Here is a 24,144-nt window from a genome sequence, read left to right as displayed (position 1 = left end):
TTCACAATTTGGGCCTGGCATTTTTGCCAAGGTACCTAAAAACTTTGAGAAGCGCATAGTAGTCGCTAAACTACAATAATGGAAAATAAAGAGACTTTAAGTGATGGTAGCACAACCGCTACGGATGTGCAAGATACCTCACGTAAACGAAATAAAAAGAAAAGGAAATCTAAAAATAATGCAAGTGGCACTGATTCAGATTATAAAGATGAAATCATAAAATTAAAGAATATGATACAAGAACTTGTCAATGATCGGGAAAAATGCTATGCCCGAATAAATGAACTTGAAAATGAACTTACAATTTTTAAAACCCAAAACTGTGACATCACTAAACAAGCAAGTGATACAAATAAAACAACTGATGGGGCTGCCGAAGCAAGCAGTGGCTTCGGTACGGCGGTACCCAAAACTATTCTAAAAGCGAGACGCAGAGTAAAAGTGTGCATGGTCACCAATACAAACGAAGACAATATGGAAGTCCAAAGTGGAGAATTACCAGAAAACCAAAATGCTGATAAGCTTACATCGAATGTGGTTCCAGAAATGATCGAAACTATTGCAGCACCTGAAAAACAGATAAATTTGAAAAATGGTAAGGTCAGCCCACCACCTATTTTTAAAGTATATAACATTGATTCTAAGAAAATTTACAATAAAGTTAGAGGTTTGTTAGGTCATACTCTATTTACTACTAATATAATCAACAAAAATATGGTCATTCTGAAGCTTGAGAAAAATGAAGACCACATTAAAGTAAAAACTATGTTTAATGAATTAAAATATTCTTTCTACACTTACTCTCCTAAAGATGAAAAACCTATTACTATGTACGTTAGAAATTTGTCAAGTGCATACGAGGAAGATGAAATCAAAGCTTACTTTGATGGAACAGACTTGAACGTAGTTATTCAAAAAGCTATAAAATTAAAAAAGAACAGATGGATTTTACGACTTTCAAATGATTCAGATTTTAGAGCTTTAATAAGACATAAATATATATACGGTAGTAGAGTATATATAGAATATTATCGTAGAGATGGCATTATTCAATGCAAAAAATGCCAAAGATTTGGGCATGTTGCTATTAATTGCAACATGCCTTATAGGTGTGTAAAGTGTGGCAAATCTCATGAGCCAAAATCTTGCACAATTCCCCCAAGGGAGGAGAATACAATGGAAAACATGACCACTGACTCAGTCACAGGTAAAGTCATTAGACAAATTGGTCTACCAGTACACTGTGCTAACTGTAATGTCGATGGACATGTAGCTAGCGACAAAAAATGTCCAACAAGAGCAAGGCTTGTTGAAAGACTTACACAAAAAAAAGATGAACCAGTTTCATATTTAATTAATGATATGGCACCCGTTGTTAATGCTAATGTATCATATGCAGGAGCATCTAGACGAAACCAACTTACATTACCAAGTCAAAAAATAACATATAATGGAGTTACATTACCAAAGCAAAACACATCAAATAATGGTGTTAAAGCTTTTGAAATATTCAATAATGATTGCAAGAAATATATAGGGAAGGACATGTTGACCACCCTACAAAAGATAGACGAGTATGCCAAAACTCGTAAAAATCTAGTAAGCGACGAAGAAAGAGCCCAGGCTATTTTAGGTTTATTATTAGAACTAAGATTAAATGACTAATTTAAAAATTATTTTCATCAATATTAACTCTGCGGTCTCTCGTCAGAAGAGACATTACTTAAATTTGTTTATTCAAAAATATAATCCTGACGTAATGCTATTAGCAGAGCATAAGCTCTCTAATAGACACAAACTACAAATAAAACATTACACCATATTTAGGCAAAATAGGATGGATGGCCGCGGAGGGGGGACAGCGGTGTTGGTAAAGGACTGGATTAAGGCCGAACGTATTGAAGCCAACTTAGGAGAGATAGAGGGAACCGTAGTTGAACTTAAGGGACTCTGTAACAACATGCTGGTCATGTCGCTTTACAAGAGACCTCAAGGAACAATTGCTGAAGCCGATCTAATGAATATTGGCAACTTAATAGGAAACAAGGAGGCAGTAATTGGTGCCGATTTAAATGCTAAGAATCCGCTTTGGGGGGGAACCAAATACAATGCAAGTGGCAGGGTATTGGCTGAATGGCTCGACACATCACCCAATATCTTAATAAGACCTACAAATCAACCAACTAGATGTACATTTAATACTCAATCATTTATAGATATATTCATGACAACAACTAATATAGGAATATCGGCAAATGACCCAACCAGGTGTGTCGAGACGCTGGATCATAAGGCCATAATGATCATAAGGCCATAATTCGGATCATAAGGCCATAATGATAAATGTTGTATCTAGTACACTAGAAAGGAGAATAGAAGAAGAATTCTTTGACTTTAAAAGTTTTAATAAAAATGTATTCAATAATTCAATGGACGAACATAAGCATAGACTATGTCTTCCTACAAATAGAAATGCAACTTTGGAAGAAATTGATAATGATGTTGATATATTGTCAGAAATAATTAGGGGTGCTATGGATAATAGTATGAAAAAATTTAAAGCTAAACATGGTATGCTTGCAGAATTACCTCAAGACATATTGGAATTAATAAAGCAGAAAAAAACTTTGAGAAGAAGAAGATATAGAGTCCTTGACATAAATGAATACAACACTCTTAGTACTATTTTAAGGTGTTTGGATAAAATAATACAGGAAAAGATCAGTATTTTCGAAGAAAGATATTATACAGACAAGTTGGTCAGTATTCGATGCAATGGTGACATGTATAAAAAGGTAAAACAATTTTGCAGTTCAGAAAGAAGAAAGATGCATGATTTAGTGGATGAACATGGTGTCAATAAAACAAATAATTTAGACAAGGCCTGCCTAATAGCTGATGAATTTTCCAAGGTACAAGCGAATTGCAACTTACCTGAAATAGAAATCAACACAGAACAGCATACGCCGATCTATAATTTTAGTGACTACATTTTAGCTGATGGTAGTTCGTCATACATCGAAAGAGAAGGTACCAAATTAATAACAAGTAATGATATAGGCTCAGCCTTAAAGAATCTAAAAAATAAAAAAAGTAGTGGTGGAGATGGCTTACCAAATTTTATTCTCAAAAAAATTAATAGCAATTTTTGGAATAGGATTGCTATTATTTTTAACCAGTGTATCAACATAGGTTATTTTCCAAGAAAATGGAAGCATGCTAGGGTTGTACCCGTGCTAAAACCTGGAAAAGATCCTACGAAACCAAATAGCTACAGACCAATATCACTGTTAGCAAATTTAGGCAAATTATTAGAAATATTTATCTTAGAAAAAATAAAAGAACATATAGATAATAATAATGTATTAAGAGATTGTCAGTTTGGGTTCCGCAAGGGACATTCAACGACGCATGCACTTATTGCATTATCAAATAAAGTTTCAAATGGTTTTAATAATAGAAGCGCCACCATTGCGGTAAGCCTGGATTTTCAAAAGGCTTTTGACACCGTATGGCAATCCGGCATAATAACAAAAATGACTGACAAATTTGGATTCAATCCAACTATAGTTAGACTAATAAAGAACTATTTATGTAACAGAACATTTTCAGTTTCCATAGAAAATGCTAATTCTAGTATACATAATATATGTTCAGGAGTTCCGCAGGGCTCGGTACTTGGACCGGTCCTTTATAACCTTTACTTAGCTGACATCCCTCAGCCAGAAAGTGACATATTACTATTGATATTTGCTGATGATATATTAATAGCGGCCACCCATCCTAAGGCAAAACTTGCACAAACTAAATTAAATAATTACTTAGAAGAACTTAATGAATATTTTATGACATGGAAGCTTAATCTTAATATTAATAAATGTAAAACAATAATAATTAAAGGTAAAAAATCTAGTTTATATAATAATGGTAGAAAATTTGCTCCAAAAGTTAAAATTAATAATAACCAAATTGAAAACGTTAAAGAACTAAAATATTTGGGGGTAACATTTGATGAAAAATATTCGTTTATCACACATGTAGATAACACATTAAGAAAAGCAAAAGTGGCATTTAATAATGTAATGCAAGTTTTAAGTCGTAAGAGAGGCTTGAGCACTAAAATAAAGCTGTGTCTATATAAACAATTAATACGACCGATAATGGCTTACTCATTCCCTATCTGGTATAGCATATCTTCCCGACAAATGGAAAGAATTAGAGTGTTCGAACGAAGAATGCTTGGGTATTGTCTAAATATGAGAACTAAAAAGACAGAGGACGGAAGATTTAAATCGCCATCCAGAAGAGTGTTATATCTTGCCAGTAAACTTGAACGGATAGACAAGTTCATGATGAATTTAGCACTTAAATTCATAGAAAGTTGTACAACTCATATCAATACATTAGTTGAAAGCTGTAAAATTGAAGAAACAGACTTTGTGCGTTACATACAAAATGATGGACATCTTTCTCCTATGTGCTTGATGCATTTAAAAAATAATGAAATGATTTTTAATTATAATGGAAAAATTGTCTTCTATAACCGAAGATATGGAACAATGAATATGGATGAAAATAATTTAGTATATAGTACTGAACAATATTAATGTAGTAAAAATGACTTTATTTAAAACCTTTGTAAATATGTATATATGTAAATAGTAGACTGTAAGATTATATTTGAATTCTTTTAGTTTTCTTTGTTTGTAAGATCATACATGTAACCAAAACAGCATAGAAAGTTTTTATTCCCTTTTCTTTCTAAATTAAAACGAAAATGAATGACATAGTCAAATTTAAATTGATTAAATATATGGGCTGACCTACATTAAATTTCAACTAAATATTCCTAGAAAAAGAGTAAATCTGTTAGGAGCAAATATTATAATAAGATAGTCTTAAGTTACTAAAATTTGTAAAGAATTATATGGGAAATAAAATCTTGAATCTTGATTTTTAATTAATTTCTCGTTGGAATCGAGATTAACGACCGTTTGTTTTTGCAAGTGAAGAAAGAAAAGCGAAGATTCGAACCCACACAACTACCACTATGTGACATGAATCTCTACCAAATACGAAACGTGCATGTCATATTTTCTCAACAATAAGGTCACACTAGGTACGAAAAAGACTCTTCAGTTTTGTAAAATGCAAGAAATGTTTTCTCGAGAGAAATCTATTCCGCAAAAATTTAATTCCTCCGGAATATTCATGATTGGGCAGTATATTAGTAATTTTAAGTGGAATGGAGAAAATATTGTAAAAATGAGTATACTTATTTACCTTATCATCCATCAATGAATGTGTGGCTCTCCTTTTAATTTTCAAATCTCTGTGCATCTCCCTGGTCAGTCACAGTGATTATACCAAATGCGAATTGAGATCGGAACTCGGTGAATATACTTTGACTTATTACCAATCGCTAGCGTTAACAAGCGGCACAGCCAGAAATCAAGGAAATGCATCCCTTGTTAGTTTGTTGTTGACTGCTAATACAAAAATCACATAAGAGCCGAGTCAGGACCAATAGTTATAATTTCATATTGCTTTCCCTATTGTATTAACATTGCTCTCACAATTGATATGATTATGTAAAATATTCCATATAATTGAAATCAGTTGAAAATAAAGTCATTCGTTAATTGGTAACATTTTATTGACCTCAAAATATCGTAGGTGGCTGATGCTCATAAATTATTATCACATTTTCAATGGTTAGCGTAAATTGTTAAACCCATTTGCCAATTTAATTAATTTAGTTCATTAGGTTGGTATTCAAAATGATAACTGTCCAAACTAAGCTGTTTTTAGCAATCATCTGCTGCTTGTAAACTCCATGGCTTATTTAGCAACACCACAACCACTCCACTCATATTTTAATGGCTAACAATGTCAGGGGTTTTAAATGTTGAAGCACTTCAACATTTATTGTTGTCTTCATTTGTGTTCTCAATGGCGGTGGCGGCCTGTGAAAAATAAGTCCGCATTAAGGCTTGTTAACGTTTGACACTTTACTACAATAAGGCAATTGTGGACCATTTTATCTATTCCTTTGGCTGACCATATTCCCCAGGTTATGAAACTGCAACAAAGTGGCGGTGATGATGGCATCAATACTCACTCACAATCACTGAGGAGGGATGATAATCTCATTGGTGGTGACTGCTTGCCGAATCTTTTGTTAGTTTAATGAGGCTTAAATTAATGCCTAGCAGTTTAAAATCGAATGCATGATGGTGTTACTCCATGATCCATGTAGAAGAAAGACGTGGTTGCTGGCTTTTGTTTGAAATTGATTTTCAAATTAACTGCTGTCATGTTTCGAATGACCTTTCTGTGCAGGACAATGGGAAAATGTGCAAAAATGCATATGGCTTAGGACAACATACACATGCATACTCATGAAGGGGCCATCATAAGTATGGCTTTGCGACAATGGCACCGGGCGAAAGAAAGTGGTCCGTGCGAAAAATTTTAAAATCTAATTAAAAACGATCAACAGATGTTTATTTACAAGAGTTAAATTATTTGAAAATATAAATCAAGAGTTAAATTATTTGAAAATATAAAGCAACAATTTTGAATTACATTTTGCCACAATATTTTCTCCGATCTCTAGCAAGCTTGTTTGTTTTATCTATAAGCAGCAACTAAAGTCAAATATAATTAATAATTAAAAAAAATGACAACATGCCAAAGGCAATAGCTTGAAAATAGTAGTAATTCGAGTTGTGTATTTGACTTAAAAGGTCGTGGAAAATGTTTCTCTAAAAGCAATACCTAACTTGGCTGTCTTAATTGCCGGCATTGTTTGTTTTACTAAAACACTTAGCCATAAAGAGCGTTTAAATCTAATAGCCAAACATCAATATTAATATATTCATAATTAATAAACGGCGAAATCAACTAACCAACCAATCCAATTTGAGAAACGGCAGCGGCAGCAACAAGACACACTGCCTGAAGATATCTGCCTAAGTTGTTTCATTTGTTTGTTGTTAGCAAATCGATTTGAATGGAATTCTACAGAGATTGAACAACACTTTGAAATCCACACAAATATCTGTACAATTAGCGGCTTATCTATGAAATATGGCTACTTAATTAAGTTTCCGACAAAATGAAGCCATCAAACACGAAGATGCTTACCACAGAAACAAGACACCAAAACGCCAGCTCATCTTCGATGTGAGAATCATAGACTAAGGCCTGAAGTACTTCTACAGCAACCCACAGTTCAAAGATAGTGTGAATCTGTGAAGCCAGAAATATTGGTTTGGCTGTAAAATATGAGTGGCGCAGCAGCATCATCCAGCCAGCCCTAACAACTCAATCATTATCTTGTTCCCAGGCATTGACATGTATGTGAATCTCAAAAAAATATAAGTACAACAAAAGGTCGGAATTCTAATATTTCATTCCTTCTCGTTCGTATTTCATTGGGTGGTTACTGCGATAAGCAAACATTGCCTAAGAAATAGGCTAAAATATATGGGGAGATATGGATGTAAGTGGTGTTATTGTTGTTGTCTTATTGTCTGACCATCAGTAAATCAATGTAAATGCCGCCGAACTCTGTATATTTTGTCTGTCGTTAGTTGTGTTGTAGCCTATTAAAATTTGATAAATTACTTTGTGGTTCTCAAAATATGTTTATGGGTTTTTAACAAGGCACAGTAGTATCCCGGAATAATTTTAGAACAAGTTGATTAAGGAAAATTAACAGGTTTCTATTAAGGAACATTAATAGACCAGTGTTAAGGAAACTTAACGGACTACTGTTAAACTGTCGATATCCAAAAACAGTTAAGAAACGTTAACAGATTGCTTAACAGACTACTGTTAAGGAACCTTAACAGACTACTGTTAAGTAACCTTAACAGACTACTGTTAAGGAACGTTAACAGATCCCTGTTAAGGAAACTTAACAGATCGCTGTTAAGGAACCTTAACAGACTACTGTTAAGGAACCTTAACAAACTACCGTTAATGAAACTTATTAGTCTACTGCTAAGGAACCTTAACAGATTTCTGTTAAGAAACCTTAGCAGACGACTATTAAGGAACCTTAACAGAGTACTGTTAAGGAACCTTAACAGAGTACTGTTAGGAACCTTAACAGAGTACTGTTAAGGAAGCTTAACAGAGTACTGTTAAGGAACCTTAACAGAGTACTGTTAAGGAACCTTAACAGAGTACTGTTAAGGAACCTTAACAGAGTACTGTTAAGGAACCTTAACAGAGTACTGTTAAGGAACCTTAACAGAGTACTGTTAAGGAACCTTAAAAGAGTACTGTTAAGGAACCTTAACAGACTACTGTTAGGGAACCTTAACAGACTACTGTTAAATAACCTTAACAGACTACTGTTAAGGAACGTTAACAGGTCCCTGTTAAGGAACCTTAACAGATCCCTGTTAAGGAACCTTAACAAACTACTTTTAAGGAAACTTAAAAGACTACTGTTCAGGAACTTTAACAGATTGCTGTTAAGAAACCTTAGCAGATAACTGTTAAGGAACCTTAACAGACTACTGTTAATGAACCTTAACAGACTACTGTTAGGGAACCTTAACATACTGCTGATAAGGAACCTTAACATACTGCTGTTAAGGAACCTTAACAGACTACTGTTAAGGAACCTTGACAGACTACTGTTAAGGAAGCTTAACAGGCTAGTATTAGGGAACCTTTACAGACTACTGTTAAGGAACCTTTACAGACTACTGCTAAGCAACCTTAACAGACTACTGTTAAGGAACCCTAACAGACTACTGTTAAGGAACCTTAACAGACTACTGTTAAGGAACCTTAACAAACTACTGTTAAGGAAGCTTAACAGACTACTGTTAAGAAACCTTAACAGACTACTGTTAAGGAACCTTAACAGACAACAGTTAAGGAACCTTAACAGACAACAGTTAAGGAACCTTAACAGACTACTGTTAAGGAACCCTAACAGAATACTATAAAGGAACCTTAACAGACTTCTGTTAAGGAACCTTAACAGACTACTGTTAAGGAAACTTAACAGACAACAGTTAAGGAACCTTAACAGACAACAGTTAAGGAACCTTAACAGACTACAGTTAAGGAATCTTAACAGACTACTGTTAAGGAACCTTAACAGACTACTGTTAAGGATCCTTAACAGATTACTTTTAAGGAACCTTAACAGATTACTTTTAAGGAACCTTAACAGACTACTGTTAAGGAACCCTAACAGACTACTGTTAAGGAACTTAACAGACTACTGTTAAGGAACCTTAACAGACTACTGTTAAGGAACCTTAACAGACTACTGTAAAGGAACCTTAACAGGCTACTGTTAACGCGCGTTAACAGATCCCTATTAAGGAACCTTAACAGACTACTGTTAAGGAACCTTGACAGATTACTGTTAAGGAACCTTAAAAGACTACTGTTAAGGAACCTTAACATACTACTGTTAAGGAACCTTGACAGACTACTGTTAAGGAACCTTAACAGACTACTGTTAAGGAACCTTAACAGGCTACTGTTAAGGAACCTTAACAGACTACTGTTAAGGAACCTTAACCGACTACTGTTAAGGAACCATAACAGACTACTGTTAAGGAATCTTAACAGGCTACTGTTAACGCGCGTTAACAGATCCCTATTAAGGAACCTTAACAGACTACTGTTAAGGAACCTTAACAAACCAACTTAACAGGATACTGTTAAGGATCCTAAACAGACTACTATTAAGGAATCTTAACAGACTACTGTTAAGGAACATTAAAAGACTACTGTTAAGGAACCTTAACAGATTACTGTTACGAGAACCCTAACAGACTACTGTTAAGAAACCTTAACAGACTACTGTTAAGGAACCCTAACAGACTACTGTTAAGGAACCCTAACAGACTACTGCTAAGGAACCTTAACAGAATAATGTTAAGGAACCTTAACAGAATAATGTTAAGGAACCTTAACACAATACTGTTAAGAAACCTTTACAGAATACTGTTAAGAAACCTTTACAGAATACTGTTAAGGAACCTTAACAGGCTACTGTTAAGGAACCTTAACAGACTACTGTTAAGGAACCTTTACAGACTACTGTTAATGAACCTTAACAGGCTACTGTTAAGGAACCTTAACAGACTACTGTTGAGGAACCTTAACAGACTACTGTTAAGGAACCTTAACAGACTACTGTTAAGGAACCTTAACAGACTACTGTTAAGGAACCTTAACAGACTACTGTTAGGCAACCTTAACAGGCTATTGTAAAGGAACCTTAACAGGATACTGCTAAGGAACCTTAACAGACTACTGTTAAGGAACCATAACAGACTACTGTTAAGGAATCTTAACAGGCTACTGTTAACGCGCGTTAACAGATCCCTATTAAGGAACCTTAACAGACTACTGTTAAGGAACCTTAACAAACCAACTTAACAGGATACTGTTAAGGATCCTTAACAGACTACTGTTAAGGAACCATAACAGACTACTGTTAAGGAATCTTAACAGGCTACTGTTAACGCGCGTTAACAGATCCCTATTAAGGAACCTTAACAGACTACTGTTAAGGAACCTTAACAAACCAACTTAACAGGATACTGTTAAGGATCCTTAACAGACTACTATTAAGGAATCTTAACAGACTACTGTTAAGGAACATTAAAAGACTACTGTTAATTAACCTTAACAGATTACTGTTACGAGAACCCTAACAGACTACTGTTAAGAAACCTTAACAGACTACTGTTAAGGAACCCTAACAGACTACTGTTAGGGAACCCTAACAGACTACTGCTAAGGAACCTTAACAGAATAATGTTAAGGAACCTTAACAGAATAATGTTAAGGAACCTTAACACAATACTGTTAAGGAACCTTTACAGAATACTGTTAAGGAACCTTAACAGGCTACTGTTAAGGAACCTTAACAGACTACTGTTAAGGAACCTTAACAGACTACTGTTAAGGAACCTTTACAGACTACTGTTAATGAACCATAACATACTACTGTTAAGGAACCTTAACAGACTACTGTTAAGGAACCTTAACAGACTACTGTTAAGGAACCTTAACAGACTACTGTTAGGCAACCTTAACAGGCTATTTTTAAGGAACCTTAACAGACTACTGTTAAGGAACCTTAACAGACTACTGTTAAGGAACCTTAACAGACTACTGTAAAGGAACCTTAACAGACTACTGTTAAGGAACCTTAACAGACTACTGTTAAGGAACCTTAACAGACTACTGTAAAGGAACCTTAACAGACTACTGTTAAGGAACCTTAACAGACTACTGTTAAGGAACCTTAACAGACTACTGTTAAGGAACCTTAACAGACTACTGTTAAGGAACCTTAACAGACTACTGTTAAGGAACCTTAACAGACTACTGTTAAGGAACCTTAACAGACTACTGTTAAGGAACCTTAACAGACTACTGTTAAGGAACCTTAACAGACTACTGTTAAGGAACCTTAACAGACTACTGTTAAGGAACCTTAACAGACTACTGTTAAGGAACCTTAACCGACTACTGTTAAGGAACCATAACGGACTACTGTTAAGGAATCTTAACAGGCTACTGTTAACGCGCGTTAACAGATCCCTATTAAGGAACCTTAACAGACTACTGTTAAGGAACCTTAACAAACCAACTTAACAGGATACTGTTAAGGATCCTTAACAGACTACTATTAAGGAATCTTAACAGACTACTGTTAATGAACATTAAAAGACTACTGTTAAGGAACCTTAACAGACTACTGTTAAGGAACCATAACAGACTACTGCTAAGGAACCTTAACAGAATAATGTTAAGGAACCTTAACAGAATAATGTTAAGGAACCTTAACACAATACTGTTAAGGCTAATGTAAGGGTATCTTAACGACTACTGTTAAGGAAACTTCTTTAAAGACACCGTAAGAAACTAATTTTAGGTAACTTTGGGGCTATTTGCATGCTATTTGAACATCAGTCATGTTCCCCCCTAAAACACTGTTCTCCATTTGTGTTAACAAGCAATATTTAATATTTCGCCTCATCATCATCGTCATTCTCCACCTCAATAATCATCGTTCAACTCAATTTCATCCTTAGTTATCATTAGCTTGTGTTTCATTGGTTTGTTTAACTTGGGCTGGTTGTGTATCATTTTCAAAAAACGGTGGGGCTGGTGCCCTTCGTCGTTGTGTTAAGTAAAGATTATTAAACGTATCTCACCCAAGGGAGCACTTAACAATTCACGTTAAGTTACCACAGAGCAAAGTTGATTTAGCTACGCTTACCGGGGCACACTATGGCTGAAGCATTGCTGGTGGGGTAGAGATTTAAACAAGATCTACATCCCTAGGATTTGCTGGATTTTCACACTGTTCATCCTCCCTTCCTTCCCTCAGATTCAAACACTTTGAGTTAAATACCAAAAATCCATTCATTCATGGTCGGTCGGTTGTCGTGATGATTGTCAGCCACTTTGAAAGTTGATTATTGCTGTTAAGTGTCACGGGTAAAAAGCGGGGTTGGATGGAGTTGTTTATTAGGTTTGGTTGTTTTGGTGGTTGATTCTTTGGGGTTTTGATTGTTTGATTCTGCCACCATAAGTCGGCCGGATGAACGTGCAGCAGCTAGGGAGGAAAATATCAAGTACCCTCTTTACTGTTTCATCATTGTTAAAAACTCATAAACCTTAACAATATTGATGTTCTGTTCATGTAGTTGTGTTTTTGTCACATTGTTATGTATGTACTTGTATTGGCGTTGTTGTTCTTGTTGTTGCTGTTTATTTAGCTCTTTAGTGCAGGCATCGGCACCAATACAAATGCATTGTTTGCGGCCTCACGCATACGACTCTCTCTCGCTCTCTCCACAAACAGCGTGTGCGTTAATGCATTGCTAAAATTAAAAATCATTGAAACAACCGACAACAGAACCTTCTTCTTTGACTTCTGAACGAAGACTGAGAGGTGGTTGTTCTGTTGTTATTCTCATCAAGGGCACGTGTGCCCCTTTTTGCCGGACATTGCTTTAGTGTGTGGCTGCCTTGTCGCATCCATTTACTTCCAAAACAGGGGGTGGGCTTTTCAAGTGTTGAAGATTTTGTAAAACGATAAAAGTAATTGGGGTGAAATGTTCTATCATCGTTCAAAGTTGTTGTTGTTTCTTTCTTTTTTGTTGTCGTTGTGTCATGTCGTTATTTGTTGTAGTTCTTGTTTGTGTTATGGCCTTTTTGACTGGGGATATGTGTCTCACCCTATTATATGTCCTCATAAATAATATAATAATGAATTGTTATTATAATAAGGGCGGCACGGCACAGTGGTGTAACTTGAATAGAAGTATGAAATATATGGAGCGCGATAATAGGTTTCACATTATAGGTAAAATATTTTTCGAAATCAAACATTCAATGTTATAAAGTGTATAATATTTTCGAGTTTAATAATCATTGAAAATTATTTTTAAAATTTATGATTTTAGGTCTGATAGTAGTCTGATGTAGACGGTGACCTTCATTGATTTTGTAAACATGCCCATCTGCATTTCAAAACATATTTACAGAAAATAGGTGGTTCTAGAGCTTAAAGATTCGAAATTTCATTAAAAGACGCGATTTCATTCTTAAAGCAATAATATAAGACCTTCTAATCCCAGTGTGTACGACGAGGCGAATTAAGTATTACATGATAGTTGAGAAGATTTTTGAGGCTAAACCGATTCTTTACACCACTGTGCTTGCTGCATATTTGTGATGTCTAAGTGCTTTCCGTTCTTACAAATTAGAATTTCCATTATTCATAATCATCATCGTCAAACCAGTCATGTACTTATTTTGCTCTTTCACCCTCCTTCCACTCTTCCCATCGTCGTCATCATCATGAAATTATGTAAATTGCCCTGATAAGGGTTTGTGAGAATAAACGTTTTTCCATTTACGGTAAATTAATACCGGATAAAATAAACATCTCCTGTGATAATCTGAGGTTGATGGAAATCGAAATAAAGCAATGAAAGTTAATGACAAAACCAACTGGTTTTAATTGGTTTGCCTTCTTTTGGAAATGAAATTAATATTTAAGTTTGTTTAAGATGAAATTTCTTAAATTAAGGAGCTGTCATTCAGGGTGTTATTTTATTTAAGTTACGTGACAGTGGCATTACCAGGACAGTGATCATTATGTTTTAAATTTACCAAAGAAGAATTCGAATGAATGAAAACCTACGATATTTTGAACAAATATCAATTTTGATTTTTATATCCTCAGCATTTATGCCAACGAGGGTATATTATATACAGTTTCATACGGGCAAAATGTGCCTCATCGAAATAATGGGTTTAGACCCCAAGTATGTTTGGACGAAATCCGTTTCACACAATTTGGAGTTGATTTAGCAGTGTCCGTCCGTCTGTCTGGCTGGCTAGAGCGTATGATAACTCTCAAATAGATCAACCGATCAGGTCCAAAATTTGGCTTTCGTAATATTTTGCCCAAACTTAGTTTAAGTTCGAAGATGGGCTATATCGGTCCGCTCCTTCAGGTACCTCCCTCACAAAAGAAAGTAACCGATTTGATCCATACTTTGCACATTGTGATATTTCTACCAGACTTACATGAGGTTCTAATATGGACTCAATCGGTCCTCTCATTCGGGTACCTCCCACACAAAATTTCGGATAAGTTCAGATTAGGACCAGCTCTAGAATCGCTTTGATTTTTATTGCAACAACTTGTATTCACTGCCATCCATACAACGGTGCAAGTTTCATCAGGGGCAAGTCCATACTTCCTAAGAAAATAGCCTTAAAAGATGCAAAAAGCCCCTATGGCACCGTGTGTAGTAGTTGGAGCGCAAGATAGCTCTCGAACGGATCTCCCGATTCTGTCCAAAATTTTACCTTCGTAATATTTTGTCCAAACTTAGTTTAAGTTCGAAAATAAGCCATATCGGCCCACTCCTTCAGGTACCTCCCCCACAAAAGTTCAAAAATTTTCGGAGAAATTGTTCGCGCGATAACTCTTAAAGGGAGTGACCGATGTAATCCATATTTTGTACATCCTAATATATCTACCAGATATAGATTAGGTTCGAATATGGACTATATTTGTCTACTCCTTCTAGTACCTCTCACACAAAATTTCGGATAAGTTCACTTTAAGACCTGATCTCGAATCACTTTTGCAGGTAATTCCTAATCCACATTTTTTTCGGCAAGTTCAAATGTCCAAGGGCCACAAAATTCTGAAGAGACCTTAAATACATTCGATCTGTCCGTAGGTGAAAGTTTCACTTCACATTGGCTGAGGGTATATATCTGTTGGCAAAGCGGACTGACACTTTTTTATTTGTTTGATTGATTTTTCGTGATTTTTGAACAAATTTTCTACAGCGATGAAGCACATTTCTCCCTTCGTGGGTCACTGTTTGGTGCGCTCTTTGGTCCGATGGTGTGATTGGAACCTACTTCTTCGAAAACGACAATGGAACAACTGTCACCGTCAATTCGGAGCGTTATGGTCATATGATAAGCGACTTTTTTGCTTGCTACTGAACAACTCGAGCGTAATGGCCGCGTAATTTCTCGACGTGGCGATAACAACTGTCCACCAATATCATTATATTTTACACCATTATACTTTTTTATGGGGCTACTCGAAAGACCGTTTTATGCAGATAAACCGTCAAATCTTGAGCACTTTTAAACCAACAATCGTCAAGCTGATACCGCCCAAAATGTGTCAAAAAGTGGTCGAAAATTACCTCAAAAGAAACAATGCTTTCAAGAGTGGAGGTTTTAAGGCATAGAAATGGAAATTTGTCGCTAAGTTGAAAAATAACTTAAAATCTGGTGGTACTGCCATGAGGGGACTATATTAAAATCTACAGGAATATTGTTACAATTAAAACAGTGTGTATTTCGATAAAATGTTTTCTTAATTTAGCAAACATATTTTAAACATCTGTGGGTGGATATATCGAAACGTGAGTCCATGTCCAAACATTTTGGTAAGAAGATTTCCAAATAACGGAACGCCAATATACAACGGATGTGTATAATTTCATTCTCTCATTTTCAGCTATTTTTTTAAATATTTCCACGGCTTTTCATGCCATTAAAGTTCTAATTTACGTTAGTAAGAATTTGACTAACATACTACTATATAGGAGAAATAAAATATCTCATAACTTGTAAACTCTTACTTACTTAGTTGGCCCTCTTCATTAGTCCTATAAGCCGAGCTAAAACAAATATCCAAATATAGCTGTTTGTTGGTTTACTTTTCTAATTTGGAATATTGTGTTTTTCCATCTCGTCTTCCACTTCTTTACTCCATCGAACTCTTTGTCCTCCAGTTCTGCATGTAGCGCAATGCGGCCCTTATTTATACACCTTTTGAGCGGTTTATCACATTGAACATTCACCCAAAAGGTGCAATTATAATACGATTGTCAGGGAAATTTGAAAACAAAATATAGATGACTCATCTTAAAAATATTGTATTGACAAATGTAGAAAAAATCTTGCCCGTAGTCGGCTTGGAAATATTTTTCGACTCAGACTTTGACTCCAGCTAAATTGCTCGACTCTGACTCAGACTCTGACTCCGAAATCCTGTTTGTAACTACCTCAAAAGTATAAGAATCAACTTTATTCGGAATTCTGTGGACGCATTGCAGCGTTTTTTTGCCAGATGGTGCTAACTAGCTTATGCATACACCTTGTCAGCGTGTCGTCTTCGGTTATTCCTCAGCCGGTTGTTGCTGTCTTCACCCAATAACATTTTCTGGGATTGGATCTGTAGTATCTTCGTCATTTGCCCTAGTATGTCCATAACCGGAGCACACTATCTGCATCAGTTACCAGCTTTCCATGGTCGTACCAAAAACATCAGTTTCATCATAAATTTTCAGGCTTCATTCCGGCTCCTGTGTATTTCGATTCATTCCCACTAGCGCTTTTCCATTTCTCTATTTTTTTCTGCAGAAAATATGTTTTTCTTCTCCCCTTTTCTCCTGATACGTCTCTCGTGCGCTACGAGTTGCTACTGATTGTAGACTAGGCCTGTATGTCGCATTCCTCACTTCGGTAGCAATTCGACACTCCTCGGTATACCATGTGCTCTTTAGTGGAGGTCTCTGTTATCCAATTATGGATATTGCGGCTGTTTGCATGGATTGGGCAATACATTGCCACTGTGGTGATATGTTAGCGGGACGAGGAGTGCCTTTATTAAGGATGTGGGTTAGGAGAGTGGATGTCTGTTGTGGCTATCTGTTGCGATTGCAACTTTTCCAACTTCCGTGTTGTGTCTGTTCTTACTTTAGTTGCTATGTTTACTTGCGTACGTACCTTTGCTGCAACAAGGTGAAAGTCCGAATCTATGTTTGCTCCTCGAAACGATTAGACATCCAACACGCTTGATGAATGTCTTTCATCTACCACAACCTAATCAATTTGATTTTTTGTTTTTTTGGTCTGACAGACATCCAGTTGCCACTATGGATATCGAAATGCCTAAATCTGAACCTCTGAATTTCCCGACTGTTGGACCTTCCCAATATTGACATTAAAATAGGATAGGATTTTGATAAAGCTTCGTCAGGCCGATTTCAGTTATTTTGTGTCCTGTATAGCTACATCGAAATCTGATCCGAGTCTGTTTGTGTCACAATAATTTAAATCAAGTACTATAATATTTTTGGTGACGTAGCCCAGGATTTATCTTGGTCCCTCTTTCATCTCAAGTCGACACTGAGCTCCCCGTGGTGTTACCTGGGGAACTGACTCTAACACCCGTTAAAGTTAGTGAGCTAACATGTGCCGCGCGTTTAACCGTAAGAACGTTAAAAACTTGGGTTTGGGCATCGGGCTAGTAACCCTCCACTAGAAAAAAGCAGCCTACTATAAAAAAAATAAAGAAAAGAAAAACAAACCCCTCTAAAGTTGACGAACCCCGCAAACGTTTTAAGGACCATGATCTGCGAATCTGCACCTGGAATGTTCGCACTCTTTATAGAGAAGGTGCAGTCTTCGCATTGGCAGACGTACTTGAAAAGTACAAGGCCGATATTACTGCCATACAGGAAATACGATGGGTTGGGAAAGGCGTCACAATAACACCTTAAGGTGACGCACATTATTATAATTCCCATGACGTAAAGCATGAGTTTGGTTGCGGATTCGTAGTTAGTCGGAGACTAAAACATATGGTATCCAGCTTCACTCCAGTGAATGAAAGACTTGCTACAATACGGGTAAAAACAAAATTTTTCAACATTAGCTTTATCTGCGCTCATGCTCCAACCGAAGATAAGGACGAACGGACCAAAGATATATTCTACGAGCGCTTAGAAGAAACATATGACCTGCCCATGACGTTAAAATTTTTCTAGGCGATTTTAATGCCAAAATTGGAAAGTAGAATATCTTTGGCCCAACAGTCGAGAAATTCAGTCTCCACAGTGAAGCATCTGACAATGGTATGAGGCTGATAGACTTTGCAGCTGCAAAAAAACATGGTAGTTAGCAGTACCAGATATTCATAAGGGCACCTGGCTGTCTCCAGATCAAAGAACAAGTAATCAAATTGATCATGTTGTAATAGATGGAAGACATTCATCCAGCGTGTTGGATGTACGATCGTTCCGAGGCACAAACATTGATTCGGACCACTACCTTGTTGCAGCAAAGGTACGTACCCGTCTAAACGATGCAAATAAAGCAAGAACAGACACAACGCGGAAGTTGGACATCGATAGGCTGCAAACACAACAGATAGCCACAGCATATTCCACTCAACTAGCCCAAATGCTTAACGCGAGCACTCCTTGTCCTGATAACATAACAACACAATGGCAAAATATTGCCCACTCCATGCAAACAGCCGCAAAATCCATACCTGGATTCCAAAGGAATTCATGGTATGACCAGGAGTGTCGTGCTGCTACCGAAGAGAAAAATGCGGCATATAGAGCTACTTTACAATCCGTAGCAACGCGTAGCGCAGGAGAGAGATACAGGGAGAAAAGGAGAGTGGAGAAACTTCTTTTCCGCAGGAAAAAGAGAGAGATGGAAAAGCTGGAGTGTGAAAAAATCGAGATGTACAGGAGTCAGAATGAAGTCCGAAAATTCTACCAAAGAGTCAAGCATCAAACTGATGGCTTTGGTACAGGCACATCCTTCTGTAGAGACCAGCAGCAGACTCAGGATATGGAAAGAACATTTGTCAAAACTGTTGGTATCCAATAGCAGCGAAGACGACGAAGATACCACAGTCCCAATCCCCGAAGATGGTATTGAATGTATACCGCCCAGCCAAGATGAGGCAAAGACAGCAATAAATTGACTGAAGAATAGTAAGGCAGCAGGCGCCGATGGCTTACCAGCCGAGCTGTTCAAAACCGGAGGCGACACTCTCATAAGGTGTATTCATCAGCTAGTTAGCACCATCTGGCCGGAAGAACGAGTACTTGACGAATGGAACATGAGTATCCTGTGCCCCGTCCACAAGAAGGGAGATAAGACTGTAAGTCTACTCCCTATTGCCAACAAGATCGTGTCAGGGATATTGTGCGAACGACTAAAGCCTATGGTCAACGAGATAATTGGACCATACCAATGTGGCTTAAGACCTGGCAAGTCCACCATTGACCAGATATTTACCCTGCGGCAAATCCTGGAGTGCCACCGTGGTGCAATGGCATGCACACCCGCCTTGCACACATAAGGTCGTGGGTTCGATTCCCCGGCCAGGCAACATCAAAACACTTTTCAACGGTGGCAAAATACCCCTCAGTAATGTTGGCGACATTTCCTGAGTATTTCAGCCATGTAAAACTTCTCTACAAAAGTGGTGTCTTAGACACGCCGTTCGGACTCGGCGATAAACTGTAGGTCCCATATCATTGAGCTAATATGAATCGGGGTGCACTCATTGATATGAGAGAAGTCTCCCTTGTCCCTATGGGATGTTGTGGAACAATTATATATTATAAATCCTGGAGAAGACCCAAGAGATGCAGATCGACACCTACCACCTTTTTGTCGATTATAAAACAGCCTTCGACAGCCCGCTGCGTTCAAAGGTATTCCAAGCCATGTCTGAATTTGGTATCCCCGCAAAGCTCATCCGGCTTTGTAAAATGACTTTAACTGACACGAGGTCCTCAGTTAAAACAGGAAAGAACCTCTCCGAAGAGTTTGGTACCAAAAGAGGTTTCAGACAAGGAGACAGCCTTTCGTGTGACCTCTTCAACATCCTGCTAGAAAAGGTTATACGAGAGGCAAACGTCAAAAGAAGTGGCACAATCTACACCAATAGCCACATGTTACTTGCTTATGCTGATGACATAGACATCATGAGACGATCAGTACAAGAAGTAACCGATACCTTTGTGAAGATTGAAGGAGAATCTGCTAAAGTGGGTCTGGCGGTAAACGGTGAGATGACCAAGTTGATGGTGTCGACGCGCAATGCGTCTATAGAGCTCGAACCAACTGTTGAAGTTGGCTCCTATAATTTTGAAGTAGTGAAAAACTTCGTCTACCTCGGCACCGCCCTAAACACTACAAATAACATCAGTTGTGAAATAAAAAGAAGAGTTATATTGGCCAACAGATGCTACTTTGGCTTAAGTAAGCAATTTAAAAACAAAGCAACATATCGTCAAACAAAAGTAACACATTACTGATACTAACCGTGCTGATGTATGGCTCCGAAGCATGGGTACTTCCACAAGCGGACAAGGCAGTGCTTGGTGTGTTTAAGAGAAAAAAATCTTCGAAAGGTCTACGGACCAATCTACGTTGATTGTGAATATCGACGTCGCACAGTGGTTCAGAATCGTTTTTTCCTGGTCAAAATTCTGTAACTTTTGAACGGATAGAGATATATTCATAATTCTTTTTTTTGTTAGACAGATAACACAATCAGCTTTCAGACGAATTATAAGCGTTCGGTCTGGTAGTTGCAGAGAAATTCAAGGTCAAAGTTAAACTTTTGAAATTTTTAACTATTTTTCATAATAATATGAGTGTTTTTGTGGTTTTTATATCTTCCTATGTATTAAAGATGGTCAAACACCAACAAAATAATTACCAAAAAAACTAAAAAAAAATCGAAAAAATGTCGAATTTTTTTTTTTCAAAAAATTTGTAAAAAAAATTACCAAAAAAATTTAAATTTTTTCAAAAATTAAAAAAATTCTCCTTGGGTTTTAATAAAACTTATATAACTCGTATAAAAACTCATATACTCAAAAAAGTTGTAATTTGTGTCAAAAAACTGTAATTCATATGGAAACAGTATAGAAAAACACACATTTTTACCCATGTAATTTCAATAAATTGAAAAAAGTGTTAAACGGACGGAACGGGACGGGTACAAAAGTATATATGGGCTGGAAGAGGAGACCTTTGGGGAAAATGTTTCTGTCCAAATATACTTTTCAAATTTACAATATTTGTTATTCTCCAACGTCACTTTGAATCATACGAAGGTGTGAAATCCTTCATGTTCTCTTGAAGTACAATAAACCATCCAAATCCACAAATCAAATACTCCAACTTTATCTTTGAACAAAAAATGGGTGCTAAAAATGTTGACTAATCACATGGAGCCAGCGAAGATGAAATTTTAATTGTCCCGATTGATTTATGAAACAATTTATTAGGCAGCACTAAAAACGAAACAAAATAAATGTGGAAAGGAACGTTTATAATGGAAGAAATAAAAAGCGCGTGCCTGTCTGTGTTCAACAAACCAAATTGACTTATTGTCTTTACTAACCAGAAATGTGACTCAAGACTTATTTCTTTTTTCGTTCTTGACCAAGGTTCTAATTAAATTATTAAGAATTCTCATTTATTTCACAGCACACTGCATTCGGCAGATGTACGTTTCATTGCAGCATGACTTTGCTTTGATTTACCTTTAAGGCAATTTGACAAATTTATTGCATTACAATTGAGGAGAATGGAAAATTTCACAAGATTTTATTGCAATCATTTTTCTTCTACGTCTTACGTCCGTCTCTCTTCTGGCTCTCTTTGTTGCCGGTGGCAACTCAATTAGTATTAATTTCAATTTTATTTTCCATTTCAGTTCTATGGAATTCGCTCTCTAATAGAAAAAATTAAAAATCATTCGTTCGTAGATTGCCTTGCAGGGCAACAAACAATGAAATTGATTGGCTGCACTAAATTAATGATTGAATGTGACGAGCTGCAACAGCAGCAGTATTCCCTATTTGGAGTATCCATTACGGCTCTATTGTTAGAGGAGTCAATTGGTTTATGGCTTTTAAAAATTGGTTTGGAAAAACAATAGACTTGGTTGGTAGGACAAACACTGGAACATGACAAGGATATACAACAATTTTACTACAACAAAAGGTTAACTAAAAACTAATTTCATTCGTAAACGATTTGCTGCAATGAATATCTAAAGTGTTTTGGCGGTCTTCATTCTTCTGTTTCTTTCCCTCTGGAGGGGTTGTAAAAGTCAAACAAAACATGTTACTACAGCTGTGTGACATAGCCTCAGGTCTATTGTTTGGCTCTCTTGACTTCGAAAACAAGGGTTGCGGCTGCGCAGGGATTTCGTACGAAAAAAGGCGCACTCAGGTGTTGGAATTGTAATTTGATGATGTTTACTTTCGCATTTTCAATTCTTTTGTTTTCTTTTAACGACTTTTGGGGTGCTCTGGGTGTGAAAATAAAGTGAGATTTTTTCTCGCTTATAACAAACACCCTTGAATGTTACAATGGGCTGTATTGTGTTTCGCTGTCCGTGTTTTTGGGAAAGTCAACAGGCATTCTATTGTCCGGGATAATTGGCCAAATAATAGCTGTGTGATTTGCAAGAAAATTGAAAAAAAAAATCATTTATTTCGTAAGTGACAGAGATTGACAATCATGAGTTTTCATTGAATAAATGGGGTTGAGAATCCTCTGAAAATATTCTTTAAAAAATCCACTATTATTGCCCTAAAATTTCTCTGAAAATATTCTTTAAAAAATCCACGATTATTGCCCTAAAAGTCGTCCGAAAATATTCTTTAAAAAATCCACGATTATTGCCCTAAAAGTCCTCTGAAAATATTCTTTAAAAAATCCACGATTATTGCCCTAAAAGTCCTCTGAAAATATTCTTTAAAAAATCCACGAGTATTGCCCTAAAAGTCCTCTGAAAATATTCTTTAAAAATCCACGAGTATTGGCCTAAAAGTCCTCTGAAAATATTCTTTAAAAAATCCACGAGTTAGGGCATACTCGTCCTCCGAAAGTCCTCCGAAAATATTCTTTAAAAAATCCACGAGTATTGCCCTAAAAGTCCTCTGAAAATATTCTTTAAAAAATCCACGAGTATGCCCTAAAAGTCCTCCGAAAATATTCTTTAAAAAATCCACGATTATTGCCCTAAAAGTCGTCCGAAAATATTCTTTAAAAATCCACGATTATTGCCCTAAAAGTCCTCTGAAAATATTCTTTAAAAAATCCACGATTATTGCCCTAAAAGTCCTCTGAAAATATTCTTTATAAAATCCACGATTATTGCCCTAAAAGTCCTCTGAAAATATTATTTAAAAAATCCACGAGTATTGCCCTAAAAGTCCTCTGAAAATATTCTTTAAAAAATCCACGAGTATTGCCCTAAAAGTCCTCTGAAAATATTATTTAAAAAATCCACGAGTATTGCCCTAAAAGTCCTCCGAAAATATTCTTTAAAAAATCCACGAGTATTGCCCTAAAAGTCCTCTGAAAATATTCTTTAAAAAATCCACGAGTATGGCCCTAAAAGTCCTCTGAAAATATTCTTTAAAAAATGTACGATAATTGCCCTAAAAGTTCTCTGAAAATATTCTTTAAAAAATCCACGAGTATTGCCCTAAAAGTCCTCTGAAAATATTCTTTAAAAAATCCATGAGTATTGCCCTAAAAGTCCTCTAAAAATATTCTTTAAAAAGACCACGAGTGTTGCCCTAAAAGTCCTCTGAAAATATTCTTTAAAAAATCCACGAGTATTGCCCTAAAAGTCCTCTGAAAATATGCTTTAAAAAATCCACGAGTATTGCCCTAAAAGTCCTCTGAAAATATTCTTTAAAAATCCACGATGATTGCCCTAAAAGTTCTCTGAAAATATTCTTTAAA

The sequence above is a fragment of the Musca autumnalis genome, unplaced genomic scaffold (genome assembly GCF_047663935.1).
Source record: "Musca autumnalis isolate F117 unplaced genomic scaffold, ASM4766393v1 scaffold_1, whole genome shotgun sequence".
Classification (NCBI taxonomy): Eukaryota; Metazoa; Arthropoda; class Insecta; order Diptera; family Muscidae; genus Musca; species Musca autumnalis.
This window is presented reverse-complemented; position numbering follows the sequence as displayed.